Source organism: Meles meles, chromosome 2, assembly GCF_922984935.1.
Source record: "Meles meles chromosome 2, mMelMel3.1 paternal haplotype, whole genome shotgun sequence".
In the NCBI taxonomy this organism is placed as follows: domain Eukaryota; kingdom Metazoa; phylum Chordata; class Mammalia; order Carnivora; family Mustelidae; genus Meles; species Meles meles.
The window spans coordinates 202,561,028-202,576,442 of record NC_060067.1 but is presented as its reverse complement, the minus strand read 5'-3'; the positions used below and the strand labels follow the sequence as shown (position 1 = coordinate 202,576,442).

General features: G+C 46.2%; 1 long non-coding RNA gene across 1 annotated transcript; it reads left to right on the top strand.

The window, feature by feature from the left end:
* The first annotated feature begins 805 nt into the window (after nt 1–805).
* On the top strand, nt 806–6,370 carry LOC123930848. The gene is made up of 3 exons (XR_006816157.1): nt 806–3,631; nt 4,620–5,690; nt 6,032–6,370. It is a non-coding gene; the product is annotated as an uncharacterized LOC123930848 (long non-coding RNA).
* The last annotated feature ends 9,045 nt before the right edge of the window (nt 6,371–15,415 follow it).

Below are 15,415 nucleotides of genomic sequence, written 5' to 3'. Positions count from 1 at the left end.
TACTGGAAAAGCAGGGTAATGGGACCTGTCTCCCTGGGTTTGGGGAGGAATGAATAAGGCAGCGGGCTAACAATGTGTAGCTCCCGATACACTGACTGAAGACCAGCTCCGTAGACATTTTAGTTCTTCAGCAGAGTCGAGAGAGGACCACCGGTGTATTCAGGGAGTGGTCACATCTTGTTCGGTCAACTACAGTAATTTGTTACCTACGGAAGTTTTATGTAGAGAGGAAGAACAGAACAGGGTGGAAAAAAATATGGTGTGAGGATATGAAAGTTGGGAATCGTGAAGTACTGATTTGTGAATTAAGTCATTCTACCTGAATTCAAACATGTATTTGTTTTCCCATTCCCTGTTGCCTCAGTGATCCCAAATCTCTCAGCCGTGGCCATGTACCCGCCATCTTTGGGGGCGTGGGGATTGCCAGCTGGTACTTTAGAACTTCTGCTTGTCCCATCCTTGGCTCCGCAGCATTTTCAAGCCCCTCCTCGCCAGGGTGGCACCCAGTCCTTCATCCACCTCTGAGGCCTTTGTGCAGCACATGGAGAATGAGGACACAGGAAAGCGTCATCCAGGTGCTGCTGAAACTGAGGCGGTGACAGACTTTGAGGAAGCCAGTGCCCATCAAAGAGCATCACCTTCCTCTGTCTGGCCATTGTGTGGCTGTTTTGAAGGTTGCTGAGAACCCAGGATCTTTCTTTGTTCTTACTTTTCTATGAGATGTGAAGAAACAGGAAGGGAAAGCTGCTTCCAACAGACACTTAATCCAAAAGAATGGAGGTTGGGGGGAAGAGGAGGTGTTTTTTCCAAGGCAGAGTCAATGCTAGAAACCATAACTTGGGAGTGGAAAATGGAACAAAAGGTGAATGATGCTTTTTAAATGAGCCTATTGGTTTCTTGAAACCTCAATACTTTAAGATAACATGAAAGCATGAATTTTTAAGCATATATTTTAAGAGAATAATGGATGTATATACATAGACACACCTACACATTTTACTGCCAAGTTACAAGATTCAGGCTGTAGAACATCTAAAATTTCCTACGTGGCTTGGCAAAAACCAAATCTCACATATAGGTACCGCATCGAATCCAACTCTATTTCAGGAGGTGAAACAGATGGGTGCTGGAAGCCATTCAGCTGCAATTCTAATTAGCACCATGTTCAGTTTGCAGCAAAGCATGCAAATAGCTCATTTGCCTTTGAAAGTGACACTTAAATTTGAGATATTTTTCAAGGAGTTGTCCTGACGTGCTGAACTCACTCGTTGATTGTCCTCCTTGATTTGAATTCATCTTGTGCTAAACCACCTCCCGGATTTCCCCAACTTCTCTGTTTTAGTGCTTTGTTCATACTGTTATATTTTAATATTTGCCAGGTCCTGTTAGGCTACCAAGCATTGATTAGCTCACAGATTTTTATGTGAATTTCACTTTGTTGATTTTCGGCTTCCTGTGCCTAAGCTCCAGAATGTTCTTCGCTGAAGTTCTGTCAGTTACAATGTGTTGGATATTGTGATGCACGTGGGATTCCTGCCTACTATGAAAAAGTCTCTAAGTAGCTTTCCAAGAACAGGTGACTATTATGAGCCAAAGGTAGGAAACTGCTCTCAGCGGACCTATGAGGTAAGCATTTCCTTATAAATGCAACTCTTGTATACAGAATTAAACTGAGCAAACAGTGAAAACATGTATTTATCATGTAACAAGGGGCTTGAGGTTATTTCTATAACATATCTCTTTAATAACCTGGGAAGGAGTGTGGGAAGAGTTTAATATTACATGTGATGGGAAAATTTCTAACTCTAAGACCCATGAGATAGCAAAAAAGAGGAAAAAGCAGTTTCATTTCTAAGCTATCTGCATTTTCTAGACCTCAGTAAGTCATAATTCTAAGAAGTAAAATCTGGTGTGAACTTGAACTTGGACACTTAAGTTAAAAATCTAAGCCAGTGACACATTGCAGAAGATAAGACTCCGTCTTCCTCTTCCAAAACATATATTCACTCCTCTCCCCAATCCTTTGGCTGGTTTGCCCCAGTTCAGGGTAGAGTCGAAATATTTCAAGCTAAGATAACAGAGTCAAATTCAAGGTCTTCCTAGCACAACTTGGGGAAATGCCAAGCATAGCAGGATGTTGTTCTTGACAGGTACAACTCCATCAGTTTCTTCAGGGAGAGAAGGAGAAAGATTTGCAGAACATCCCACAGGGAAATGGAGCCAATGCCTCATTGAGTTACAGTCACTGAATTATATTCCTTGACACACTGTATTCACGTCTTTCATAGACCCACTGAAAAAAGACGATGGGACGGAAAATGAAAGCAAATCTTAGTAGAAAGGATTCTGTTCAGTCCGTCCATACTATGAGAAGTTGGAGGATTGTTGGGACTTACCTGAGAACAAATTATTTTCTTTGAGCTCTTATTAGCACTCTGGACAAACACCATGGTAAACTGTGAATGTGTATCATACCGCCTGCCTTTTCTTTTTGCCACTGACTGACCGTGTGCTGTGCCTGCCGTCAGCACCTGTCCGCAGAGGTATTTCCCACGTGTATGTTCATTAGGTCTCTGTCAGACTTGATAGTTCATCCTACAATACAGGCTGGTTATTTCTGAATAGGCAGTACAAAGTTTTAGCAGCAGATAGAGAATGGGAGCTTCCCCAGGGATACAGCCTCAAACATTTGCCAGCCAAACCCAAAATTACGGGAGGTTTTTACAGTGACAGCTCACATTTAGAAAATCAGCTTTGCTTTCTCTTATTGTAGCTGCTTTATTTAGCCTTTGCTTTGTTAAAGAAAAAAAAAAAAGAATGGGGGAAAGATCAGTGTGTCCTGGTAGATTGTTTATGCATATTTAAAACAGAGGAAATATGTTCGTGTTGCTTCCAGGCATCTAGGCAGCGCCTCGGCAACTGTGATGGGCAGATGGGAATCGCGACTATTTAGAAATATCTGCTGAGAAACATATATCACAGCTGCCTATTTAGCTAATGTAGACTATTTGTAATGTCATTTTTAATGTATTGGATATTATTTTGTGCACACAGTGCCCAAACACAAGCCCATCCTCCTAAGTACCTGTGATTTTCTGGGGAAAATACTTGTAAATGATTATCCTTAGGGACTATTTTGAAATAGCCAAATGGCTGTATACCCACGAACATTTGAACAGTGGGTTGAAATATTTAGAGTTATTAAACAACCTACAGAATGTGAATCCATTCTAGGAAAAATTGTACACAATGAAAATGGTGGGCACAGGTGGGTAGCAGTGGTATTTGTCGATATCGTGCTTAATGCATGGCGCTTGGCTGAAAGGATATTGATGTTGGCTTCATGTTGCTAATCCAGACCTCATAGTCCTTGAGGCAGTGTGTACAAGGAGTTACGCTATTCCCATGCAGGAGGCCTTAAGGACATATGTGGGTAGGCTCAGATTTCCTGATTGTTTAGCTAGGTTCCTGTCTCTCCATTCACAAAAGCAAAATTCCAGAAGTAGAGAGAGCGGTGGGATGAATTTTAGCTAATGACAAACCTCTCTAAACTGTCCCAGGTGACTCCTGGTCTGTACCTACGTAAAGCTGGACTCTCGGCAGTTCGTGACTTGGTCCTTTTCTTTCCCTGGTTAGTATCTGATACAATTGGTTTGGACATATTTTACGTCAATCAGTTTGCCACGTAAGTGACCAGAGCTATAAATAAGTGCCTGGCGTTTGTCATTCCAACTGATACATTTTTACCATCAAAAATAATCAATGCAGAGAGAAATCAGAACTACAAATCCATTTCTGCACAAGCCCTACTTAATCCAGTTTCACTGCATACATACAATTCGTGCAGAAAAAATACGACCCGACTAAAGTTCCCTGATCCCGACTGTGCTCTACACTTAAGATGATGTTTCATCTGGATTGGGAGCTTGGTTTTGGAGATGGAGGAACCCATTGGGCGTCAATCCATGTAGATGAGGTAACTGAGGAATACTGGAGACTTGGTCTAGAAATCCAACAGAGTTGATTGGAAAAATCCTTTCTTCCGCTAACTTGCCTTATAGCCTTGGACATGTCACCTCAGCAGTCAACCTCAGTGTCTTCACTGTAAATTTGTCTTTGTTTCCTCCTTTTCCTGGTGTAGTCATTTCAACTTGCAGAGCTGACGTGGCTGTTAAAGAAGTAATGTGTCAATAGCACGGTGAGCTCTCCCACGGACAGTCGAGCACATTAGGAAGGAATGCAGATTCTAGAGCAGACGTGCCTGGGTGTGGACCCGGGATCTGCCCTAACTATCTCCATCCTTAGACAAGTCACTTAACCACCCTGTGCTTCCGTGTGCTCTCTTATAGAAGAAGAATAATCGGAGTAACTAGGGTCGTTATGGTGATTAAATTAGGAAAAGTAAAGTACTTGGAACAGTATTTGGCATGCGGTAAATAGATGATGCTTATTCAGTAATAATGACAAACATTTATTACTACACAATTACAATGTTATTATTATTATATTTATTATTTATTACGGATTCCATGTCTTGTATGTTCTGTCACTTGATGGTGATGGTGACTTTGCACTTTTGGGTTCTTGCTGTGCCTCTAGCTACGTCTGTTCCCTTGCAGGCAGAATTCCAGCTCCAGAAGCACAAAGAGTCTGGCAGCAGGCAAGAGTCATGAGGACATGCATCTTGGAATCACGCACAGTATATTCTGGAGTCCCCTGTGTTGTGAATTTGGGCTCAACCAAAAGCTTACAGGGCTCAACCAAAAAAGCTTAAAGGTCAATGATATGCAGCGGAAACACAATTGTGAGGTTACTGGGAGATGGGGATGATTAATTTATGTGTCAAGTTGGCTGGCCACAGGGTGCACACACATTTGGTCAAATGTCATTCTGGGTATGTCTGTGTTTTCAGGTGACTTTAACATTGGACTTGGCAGGCTAAGTAAGAAGACTGCTCTACCCAATGGTAGGTGGGTGGGCCTCATCCCATCAGTCAAAGGCCTGAATAGAACAGAAAGGATTCTCGGTCAGAAGGAATTCCTCTGGCCCGGCTGCCTTCCAATTGGACATATGTTTCTCTCGCCTCCAGAGTACAAGGACACCATTCCCTCTCCGGGGTCTCAGGCCTTTGACCTTGAACTGTAACTAAACCACTTACTCTCCTGAGTCTCCCGCTTGCTGACTCATCCTAAAGATCTTGGGACTTATCAGCATGTATTATGTAAAATTTTTCCACGTTTTTTTCCCTCTTGCTTGTAGATTAATCTTGTAACAAAGATTTTATTTGACAAAAAAAAGTGTATCTAACACATCAGTCCATTTATTTAGCAAAAACATGCATTTAGGGTCTATGATGTACCAGGCCCTACACTAGCCTCTGATCCAGAGCAGGGAATATGGTTGTTACTTTGGTGGAGATTTTAGTCTGGTAGAGGAGAGAGAAACATTGTACAAATAAACAAAATACAATTTTTATAGGTTCTATGAAAGACATGAAAGGGTGGAGACTTTGAGGAGATGCGAATCAAGCTGAAACCTGAAAGACAAGACTCTTTTAATCATACGGAAAGGAAGCAGGGAATTCTGGGCAGAGAACGGCCTGAAGACCCAGAGCGGGGATGCTGACCTGCTGGGGAAATTGAGAAGAAGAGCTTGGCTGAGTCTGCGAGCAGTCCAGGGACAGGCAGGAGGTGAAGTCACACGATAGGTAGTGCGGATACTGGACAGGGCTTTGAGGATCACAGCAAGGAGAATTAACTAGAAACAAATGGGAAGCTGTGGAGAGATGTTAAGGGTTGGATTAACATGACTTAATTCATGTTGATCATGTATTTTAAAAAATTTTCCAAGCTTAGGACACCCGGGTTTCTCAGTCCATTAAGTGTCTGACTCTTGATTTGGGCTCAGGTCATGATCTCAAGATCATGAGATCGAGCCCCATGCTGGGCTCTGTGTGGGAGCATGGAGCCTGCTTAAGATTCTCTCTCTCCCTCTGCCCCCTCCCCCACTCTCTCTCTCTCTCTCTCAACAGCAACAACAAAATATTCCCAAGCTTACTGAGAAAAGAATTGATTAGCCTGGGCAAGATGGAAGTGGGAAGACCAGCCTCCTTGCTGGTGGTGTGGTGGTCAGCAGGGGGTACTGTGTCCTGCATGGGAGACAGACAGACAGACAGACAGAAGAGAAGCAGCAATAGAAATGCGTCCTCTCTGATACCTGCCAGTGCTCATTCAGGTCTCACCGTGGAACCCCAGCGTCATTTCATCTCCTTAAGGATTTTCTCTTCTGCGCTGCCCAGAATGGATCAGGATCTACCTCGGCCTCCTTGCTGTCATGCTCACGACACCTCACAGTGTGATTCGTTGGAACACTTAAGGGCAAGGAATTTTTATTCAGGTTGCACGAGAGCAGAGTGAGAGAATGGGATGGGGTTGGAGGAACCGCAAGTTTAGGTGTAGATTACTGTGATCATTTAGTTTGATTTGCATAGTAGAGTTTTTTTTTTAAGATTTTACTTATTTATTTGACAGAGAGAGAGATCACAAGCAGGCAGAGAGGCGGGCAGAGAGAGAGAGGGGAAGCAGGCTCCCTGCTGAGCAGAACTCGATCCCAGGACCCTGAGATCATGACCTGAGTTGAAGGCAGCGGCTTAACCCACTGAGACACCCAGGCGCCCCCTGATTTGCATAGTAGAGATTTGCAGGTGCTCCTTGCATCATTAAGAAGAGGGGAAGAAGGAAAGACAAGGAAAGAGGGATGGGGAAAAGGCTTTGCATGTATCAATATGGAGAGTGGGTCGTAGAAAATATGAAAAATTCAGCTTTAGGCCCCCAAGTGAAAAAAGAGAGAGAGAGAATGAGAACCCACAACAGTTTAACAACATTAGCCTTTTCTTGGAACACCAGGTAAAAAGCCTCTTTCTAAGTTTATGTGGTTATGTGGGGTGTGTTGGGGACCGGAGCCCAAACAGGCAGCTGGTTTTCCCTGATCCACCCCCCACCCCCCTCTGTTCTTTCGTGCATCCTATTAAAGCCACCAGGACTTCAGAAAACCTTACAACTTCACTCTCCTCTGTCGCTCCATCTCCCTCATGCGCGTCTAGTCCACATCCCACACGTGCTGCCTTTTCAAGGTCTCCTGAAGTCACCATCGTTCTCCACCCCGTGGGTCACTCAGCCACCCCCCAGCTGCCCGTCTTGTCCCCAGGGCTTCTATTGTGGAGCGGCCAGCACCTTCCCTCTGACGCGATCTCTGCACGCTCTGCTCAGCTGCTTCCGTGGGAGAGTGAGGAGAAGCCCAAGCCCTAAGCACGGCGGGCAAGAGCGTCCATCGTCTGGCGGGCTTCCAACTCCCTCACCTGCTGGCCCCTCAACACCCCTCTGCATTTGAGGAAGGGTCTGCTTCTTGACATCCCTGCAGCGCTGTCCTCTCAGCCCGCTCCTGGCTCCGGAGCCCTCCAGCCACGTGGTGGAAGGGGACCTTCTAGAAGCCCAGCCCCCTGCGGAGTGTCTGACAGCCAACAGGTGTGCAATCAGTGTGAGGGCAACAAGTGGACAGGTTAGAAACTGTGACCCTTTGCTTGTCCTACTTCTTATTCCTTCTTTGGTTGCCTGCTCCTATTCAGAGTAGAATTCTGATACTCCCTCTCCTTTTCTCAAAATAAAAGTTAGCTGAAGAGAACAAAAAGCTCAGAAGACTAGAATATTGTGGACGGCAGAAGTAGACGGATGCATTGATACTACAGGCAACTTTTGTGTGAAATACATTATTTTACCACAGAGAAATGGTCTTTCCTGTCTTAAACATCTCTATTTATATCAAATTTCAATGATGGGTTTCAGTCATAGTGTTTAATTTAAAACAAAATAACAATACATATGCTAATTCTGGAGGTGGAACTAATGTATCCATAAGAATTACATTGAACAACAACAAAAAAATTACATTGAACAAATCCGTATTTAAAAACACTTCCCTTAAAGTTATAATGCAGTCAAGACTTCAGGAGGAGCAACTGTAGCATGATTAAGTCCTAGCCGTTCAACTATAAAGAGATACATCAAAATCACTTTTACCTATTTGTATTTATTGTTTTAATTTTTTACAGAATTCCTTTTAAAGAGAGAAAACGGGGAGCTCTTCCGCTGTGGTTGTGGGGTTCAGGTTTGCTGCTGCGGAAGCTGAATCAAGCCTGCGTGTGACTGTGGGTCTCTGAGCTGTCCCGGGTGGAACTCCTCTTTCCCTGGGGGCCTGATGATCCACGGACAACCCCCACCCCCATTCAGGCCTTCGTGGCTGCAGCTGTAAGAGCAAAAGGGCCGCTGGCAAAGCTGGAAGTGAAGTCTGCTTTAGCCGCTATTAACTGCTCCGACCTGGGGCTCGATCCCAGGACCCCAGGATCATGACCTGAGCCTCTTGGTGGATAGAGCTGCCACCAGACTTCCATGGGCTCTTTTCCCAGAGAGGAGAATCTGGTTGCGACGGAAGAAAGCAGTTCTTTTCTGTTTTTTGTCTGCGTCTTCACCTGTCCCTGTAGAAGGGGGGCTTCTGATGTGCTGGGGGCTGTCTCCATGCACTTGGGACATTCGTTCTCTACTTCTAAGCAGCACGTTTCCTCCTCTGTCCATGTCCATGGCATGCTTTGGGTGTAATTTAGGCAGAACTTGAAGTTTCAGCTGAATCTCTTCCAAGTTGCACGTTTTCAGACTGCAAACACAGTTTTGAAGGTTTTTCTAATTTCTCCTGTAGGTTCCTCATTCATTCGATTTTCTTCAAGTATGTTTTTGAGTATTTCTTATTTTTCTCCCTCAAGCCTTTTAAAAGAAGCATCCACCCATCAGCGTCGATGACCAGATGACCTCCATTGCTGTAATCCACGCATCTGCTCTAGGGCCAGGTTGGGTCATTCAGGGAACCGCCTGGAAGGAGGCCTGACCGGCTTCCACACGGTTTCCCTCAGAGATTTTAACCGGCTCTTCGGACCACTCACTGCCTGCGTTTTCAGGCACGTTGTTCCGTTCCCTCGGCGCGATGTGCTCTTTGCCTCCACGAAGCAGATTCTTAGACCAGCAGTTCCAGACTTCGCTGAAGTCTCAATAAAGCAGAGTTTTCTCTCAAACCGTGTAGTTTTCTGAGGTGGTTCTACATTCTCCTGAGAGGCTTTAAGATTTGTGTTTTCCGCATCTGCCACTTGGGACTGGAGGGTGTCGATGCCTGTTTCAGGGACCGTGTCTGTTCTGCGAGGTGACCCATCGGCCGCAGCCCCACGAGTCGGTTCTCACCTGTTTCACTTCGGGGAGGCGGATCCCGGCGGCAGGTTCTGGGACCCGCGCGCAGGCGCAGGGCGGCGGCTAGAGCACCTTGCGGGGGGGCAGGCCCGGCCCAGCTGCACCCGGGGCCTGATGCCGGGATGCTGGGCACCTGGCGCCGACGTGCGTCTGCGTACACGACGCAAGCTCCCAGCCAATCGCAGGTGGGGCCGAGCTCACCTGGAGGTCAGCCGGAGGTCACGGCTTCCCCGAGGCGGCCGCGTGCCCTGCTCCTGGCGCTGGTCTTACCGCGGGGGACAAGCAGAGCCCCCCCCGCCCCCACCACGGGCAGGTAGGCCAGGTCCGTGGACCCAGTGAGGGTGGGGGTAGGGTAGGGTGCCGGCCAGGTGCCCGGTGGACGTGGGGGGCCTTGAGCGCCGTCTTGGGGACTGAGGACTTTCTGGCCGGGCCTTGGTTCCTCGGTCACGGGGCTCTCTGGGGCCGCTCATTCCCGCCGACCCGCCGCTGGGTTTTGTAGGGGTGGGGGTGGCGGTCCATGGCTGGCCCCGGGGGAAGGGAGCCAGGTCTGGCGGGCCAGGACTTTGGGTGCCGTGGGGCCTCCTCAGCGGGCCCCTACATAGGTGCGGGGAGGTGGGCGGCCGTGGTGGGGGGTGAGGGGGTCCGAAGGAGTCTTTCTGCGGCGCTGGCACCGCCGCTCTGGGGACGCCGCGCCCCTGTCCTTGGAGCTCGGAGGGCCGCAGGGGGCGGTGGCCACGAACACTGCCGTGTCCTCAAGGGCAGAGCCGTTCGGACTTGGAGCAGCGCAGCCCAGCACAGAGTTTGTAACTTTAGAGGACTTGGGGGCGGGGGTCCAACAGGCTTGTGAAAGGGTCGGCTTCTCTTGAACTCCGGGAAGTGCTTCAGCTCAGGCAGATAAGGTTTCGCTCGCTCTTTTTCTCTCTTGAATGCGTGTCGCCTCTTTATTATAAAAACGACCATAGTGGTAATACCAGGATCTGCCAGGGAGACCCAAAGACGCCTGGGATGTGTCCCAAACATTGGAACAGCAGGCGAGCACCTGCTGCTGCCCCAGGGATGAGCTGGGATGACGTTTTTGGGACAACAGTCCCTCCAGAGGGCACCATGGTTCTGCCTCGGGTGGCCAGTGTCCTGTGGGGCACAGCTGACCACACACAACCCTGTGGAATGTGCTGTCTTCAAGGAAAACAAGTAGCCAGCAGGATCGCTCATGAGCTGGACAAGGGGAGAGGGGGAGTGGACAGCCACGTTCTAGAAAAATGCTCTCACTCTGCTCTGCACACTCTGCGTCCCCAGGAGGACTCCCAGGAGCCCCTCAGTCTGTGTTCTGTCCTGAGTCAGAAAAAGGCCTTGGAGCGACTTTGGGTAAGCGGTCACCCTCTCAGGTGTCCCCTCTGGAGGGAACATGGCTGCCAGCATCCGTGGTCACAAAACTTTACTGGGGGCGTTTCCTGCTCACGCTGTTTGGACCTGCTGCCGATCAAAAAGGGCGTGGTGCTGCCTGCGTAGACAAGAGGTTGCACAGCAGGGCGAGGATCTTCCTCTTTGTGAGGGTTCCAGCAGCCAGCCCTTGGGGTGCCATGTAGCGTTGTGTTTGGGAACTGGCTTCCTGAGCACTGGAGGGAAAGGGGCCTGGACCATCAGAGCTGCTTGGCGGCGCTCAGAGCTCAAGGTCTGTTCCTCACATTTTTGAGGGGAGCCATCTAGAACACATCTGGTGTGGGTTAATGATGACAGTGGGGACCGGGAAGGTTGAAACCCACAGGGTGTGTGGCAGGCTGGAAATGTAGGTGCACGATGAAATGATAATCCCGAGTCTGGTCTCTGTAGAGCAAGCCACGCAGAATGGAGACAGACAGGATGTCTATGCTGTGAGACTCCATTCCGTCGTCCTATTTTCATGTGTTTTATTACTTTAAATAGATGGGAAAGGAGGAAGACTTTACAGAGAGGACCAAGAAAACACGCCCCAAGAAAGCACAGGTGGGGGCCATTTGGAAAACAAGAATCTGTTCTCAGGGATTGACAGAGATTTACAGATCAGAGGTAGCCCCCAAAATGCCGTGCAGAAAGAGGAAAGGAAGAGGAAGGCGCAGGTTAGGTCAGGAACGGCCTTCCTCTGCCTCAGGGTCAGCACACGAAGTCTCTAGATGCGGAGCTCTGCCTTGGGAAGGGGGAGAAAATGATGGAGGTTTCCAATCCTTAGGTTTCTGCACAGCTGGAGAAACAAAGCTTGCCATCTCCTCTGATTTAGGGCAGAGCTGCTCCAGGTGGCAAGTTTTTGGTTTTTTTTTTTTTTAACTCCCACCCCCGACTCTTTGAACCTGAGTGTGGGGGTTTCCCAGCACAGTGGAACTGTAAAAAAAGCTTCGCTCTGACGCAGGACCTGTTGACCTGGCTGGCGCCAAGGTCGGCTTCTAGCAGATTTCCTGCAAGGAGTTGGGTCAAGGAAAGTTTTTCACTGATGCTTAATTTATTTTACATGATCACGTTGCCTCCTTCCTTCTTTGGGAGCGCCATTAACAAAATACTCCTTAGCACTTGCCTGAATGACACTCACCGCCCCAGTGTGAGAATATTCTCGGTTTCTTTGTGTAGCCCTGGTTTGCCTGGTGAGAAGGATGTTTTGTTATTTCAGCAGCCTTCAAATAGGTAATAAATAAATTTCCACTGGGTTGGCACTTCCTCTCATTTCCTGAAGGAGGGGCTGATTGTTCTGACAGCTCCCCGGGGACACTTCAGGTTCTCCAGATGACTTCAGTGACCGCGGCGTCGTTCCCTTATGTGCCTTGTCACATAGAAAACCCAGGGAAGGTCATTTGAAATAATCAGCGTCAAGGCTGGGATTGCCTGCACTGGAGTCTCTCTGAAATTAAAGCACCAGAGGAAGTTACCGAAGAAAATGGTAGAGGAAGCTTCTAGCCTGTTGAGACGCTCTTCTAGAATATGCGGGTTGCACAGTGTCCGCTGATGATGTGATGATAAATGATAAAGGGGCGTGGTAAGCTTTGAAGAAGGGGAGGGCGATAGGCCTCGGACCACGGAGTGCGGATAGCTGGGCCGGACCCACCTGCGCAGGTGCTAGAGTTCTGAAGGACGACGCCTCCCTTCCCTGCTGAGTTATGAGCACCTGAGCGCGCACGAACACGAGAGCAAAGGTGCCCGAACTCAAAATGCTTACGTGATTAGGCAGAAGTTTCTTTAAAAGCGTGGGGTGCAGAACTCCATGGCTTCCAGGCCAGAAATGAGGAGCTGTGGTCTGGTAGCCGGTTAAATTGACTTTTCTTACAGTTACAAGGCGTTGCTCCTTTTGTAAATGAACCCCATGTGGTCAGTCCTGGCAACTCACGAAGCGTTCCCGACACCCTCATTTTAGGGATTTGACCATATACTTAAAAAGTGATCAAGGAAACACCAAAAAATTAAATATGAATGCTCTTGAGGGTTCAGTGGATTTATCTAAAATGGGTATGAATTGTCAGAATTGTTACTAATCTGTGGTTGAGTGCTTCAAATCAATGTGCTCTTTTAAGCTTCTCTTTGAGGAGAGGAACGAAGGAAGAATAATGCTAGGAAAAGGGTCTCATTACTCCTTTCCTGTCCAAAATGTTAGCTGATTTGGTCAGTGAAATATAAGTTACTTAAGAGAATTCTACCTTTTCCTCTTTTTTCACTCTGAACCAAATGCTGGTTTATTTCTTTTATATTACTCAATCATTCAAGGATATTCTAGAATATTTAGAAAATACAGATAAATTGTCCTGAACCCAATGTTCTCAAACTTTAACTTTCTCATGAAAATTACATCAAATTATAGCAGTTACATCCAATTCTATAGGTACTCTTCACAATACAGCCGTGGCACATCCTTGGCCTATTCAATTTATCTGACATGATACTATTGTCGTGAATAATTGAAATATATAATCTATTCCAAATGTGGGGTAGGAGTGAGACTGCCTGGGTCACACTGTTTTCTCAGGGACACAAAGGTGTGATCTTTGGCAGATTACTTTTCTGTTCTCCAGTTTCTTCATCTGATAAAATGTAAATAACACACCTACTTCATAGGGTTATTATAAAGATGATATGAATTATAATTGAAAGCATTAACATGGTGCTGACTTTATACTAAGAAGTCAATACATTTAGCTTTATTGATAGAGATAATAGTAATGTGCAAGAAGATACTTTTTTTTTAAGATACTTGGTTAAATTACTCAGTAGCTGTAAAAAAACTGACGAAGTTCTAATTCTTGCCTTCAATAAGTGTATAGTGGTTAAGACACATGGGTGGCTCAGTGGGTTAAGCTGCTGCCTTCGGCTCAGGTCATGATCTCGGGGCCCTGGGATCGAGTCCCACATCGGGCTCTCTGCTCAGCAGGGAGCCTGCTTCCCTCTCTCTCTCTCTGCCTGCCTCTCTGCCTACTTGTGATCTCTCTCTCTCTCAAATAAATAAATAAATAAATAAATCTTAAAAAAAAAAAAAAAAGAAACTTAGGAAAATTCCAAAGAGATTGATCTTACGTTAGGTTTAAGGAATCATCAGTTCAACACAGCATCTGCTAATTCATTTCAATTTAATAAAAGGATATAATTTTAAAATGAATATATGCTAGTTAATGACAATGAAATATTTAATACTTAAAAACTATTTAATGAGCCAGGATGGCCCTCAAATGATGATCTTTAATATAGATGACTCTCAGATATTTTAAAGATGAAGGTTTATAGACTTCTTTCATCTCTTATCTTTGCTTCATGATGTAGTTTTATGCCCAATTTTATATAATTCAACATGCTTATTTTTTACAGTCCTTTTCGGTATCGGTCAACTTGATGATATTGGTTGAAAGTCTCCTATATACTGATCATTATACATGTTCAAAGGTAGTGGATATATTTTTAAATGTAAAAAGGGGAGACCCCTTTAGAGGAAAAAACCAAAAATTTTGATTATGTGGTAAAACAACATCTCAGTAGCCAAAAACATATGTATTTTAAAAAATGGAGAAAATATTCAAAATATTTAAAAGAAGGCTGGAATCCTAATTATATTTTTAAAAGCCCTTTCAATTCAATAAGGAAAACCATTCAGGGTGAAAAAAGTAGGATGAATATAGGACAGTTAGCAATTTTAGTGCCAGTTTAACTAAACTTGAATACATTCTTTATCTGTCACATTTACAAATACTGATAACTCGTGTTGGTGACAGGGCTGATGAAACCATAAATTAATACAACCCATTTAAAAATCACATTTCTTAGGAATGTTCCAATTAATATATCAACGTGTACAAATACTATCCATAAGAAAAAGCTTTGGAGAATTTTATAATAGGGAAAATAGGTTTGTGGAGTAAATGATGTACTTAAGAAATAAAGTGAGATAAATATTTACTTGTACACAAGGGTGCTCCCAGTGGTTCACATCCCACTTTTAGGGCGGAAACACTCAGTTCCCCAGGTCTTGCAGGAATGCTTTTTGGCTACTTATTAGTCACAGCGGAGGTCCTCTCCAGGAAGTGCCCTCCGTGGAAGTAACTGCCTCACCTAAGGGGACACACTCGCCTGGGGTCGGCTGGCATCTTTGACTCATCAGGAGTGGCATGAAAAGGCCCAGTTTCCTGTTTCAGTTCTGGGCCACTGGGTGGGACAGTCCCAACTCTAAAATTCCCGTTGGGCTTGTCGGAGACCTTTGACAAGACTGCGTGATGTTGTCACTGCCCCCAGCAGCCTGTCCTGCTTCCTTCATTCCCTCAGGACCCCAGCAGACCTCCTGCTGCCAAACCTCCATCTCCGTCCGTTTCTTGAGGCTTCAACCTTAGACCCTTGGTGCCAGAAGCGGGCTGAAGAGAAAACTAGCAATGTTCTGGCAAATGTTTAAGAACTGGCTTTCTGGGGCTACGTGGGTGGGGCGGGGAGCAATTTAATTTGTAGCATTAGTCAACTTCCATGGTATAAATACTCCCACCTTGGAAGATTTCAAGCTACCGACTTGACCTTTCTGGATGGAGAGTCCAGAGGAGAAGCACGTCGTCCCTTCCCAAGAGAGCGGGTGAGCCAGTTCCGGCACTTCGTGGGGAGCACCAGCCTCCCACCCGGGCCTGGGATCTTGATGACTCACC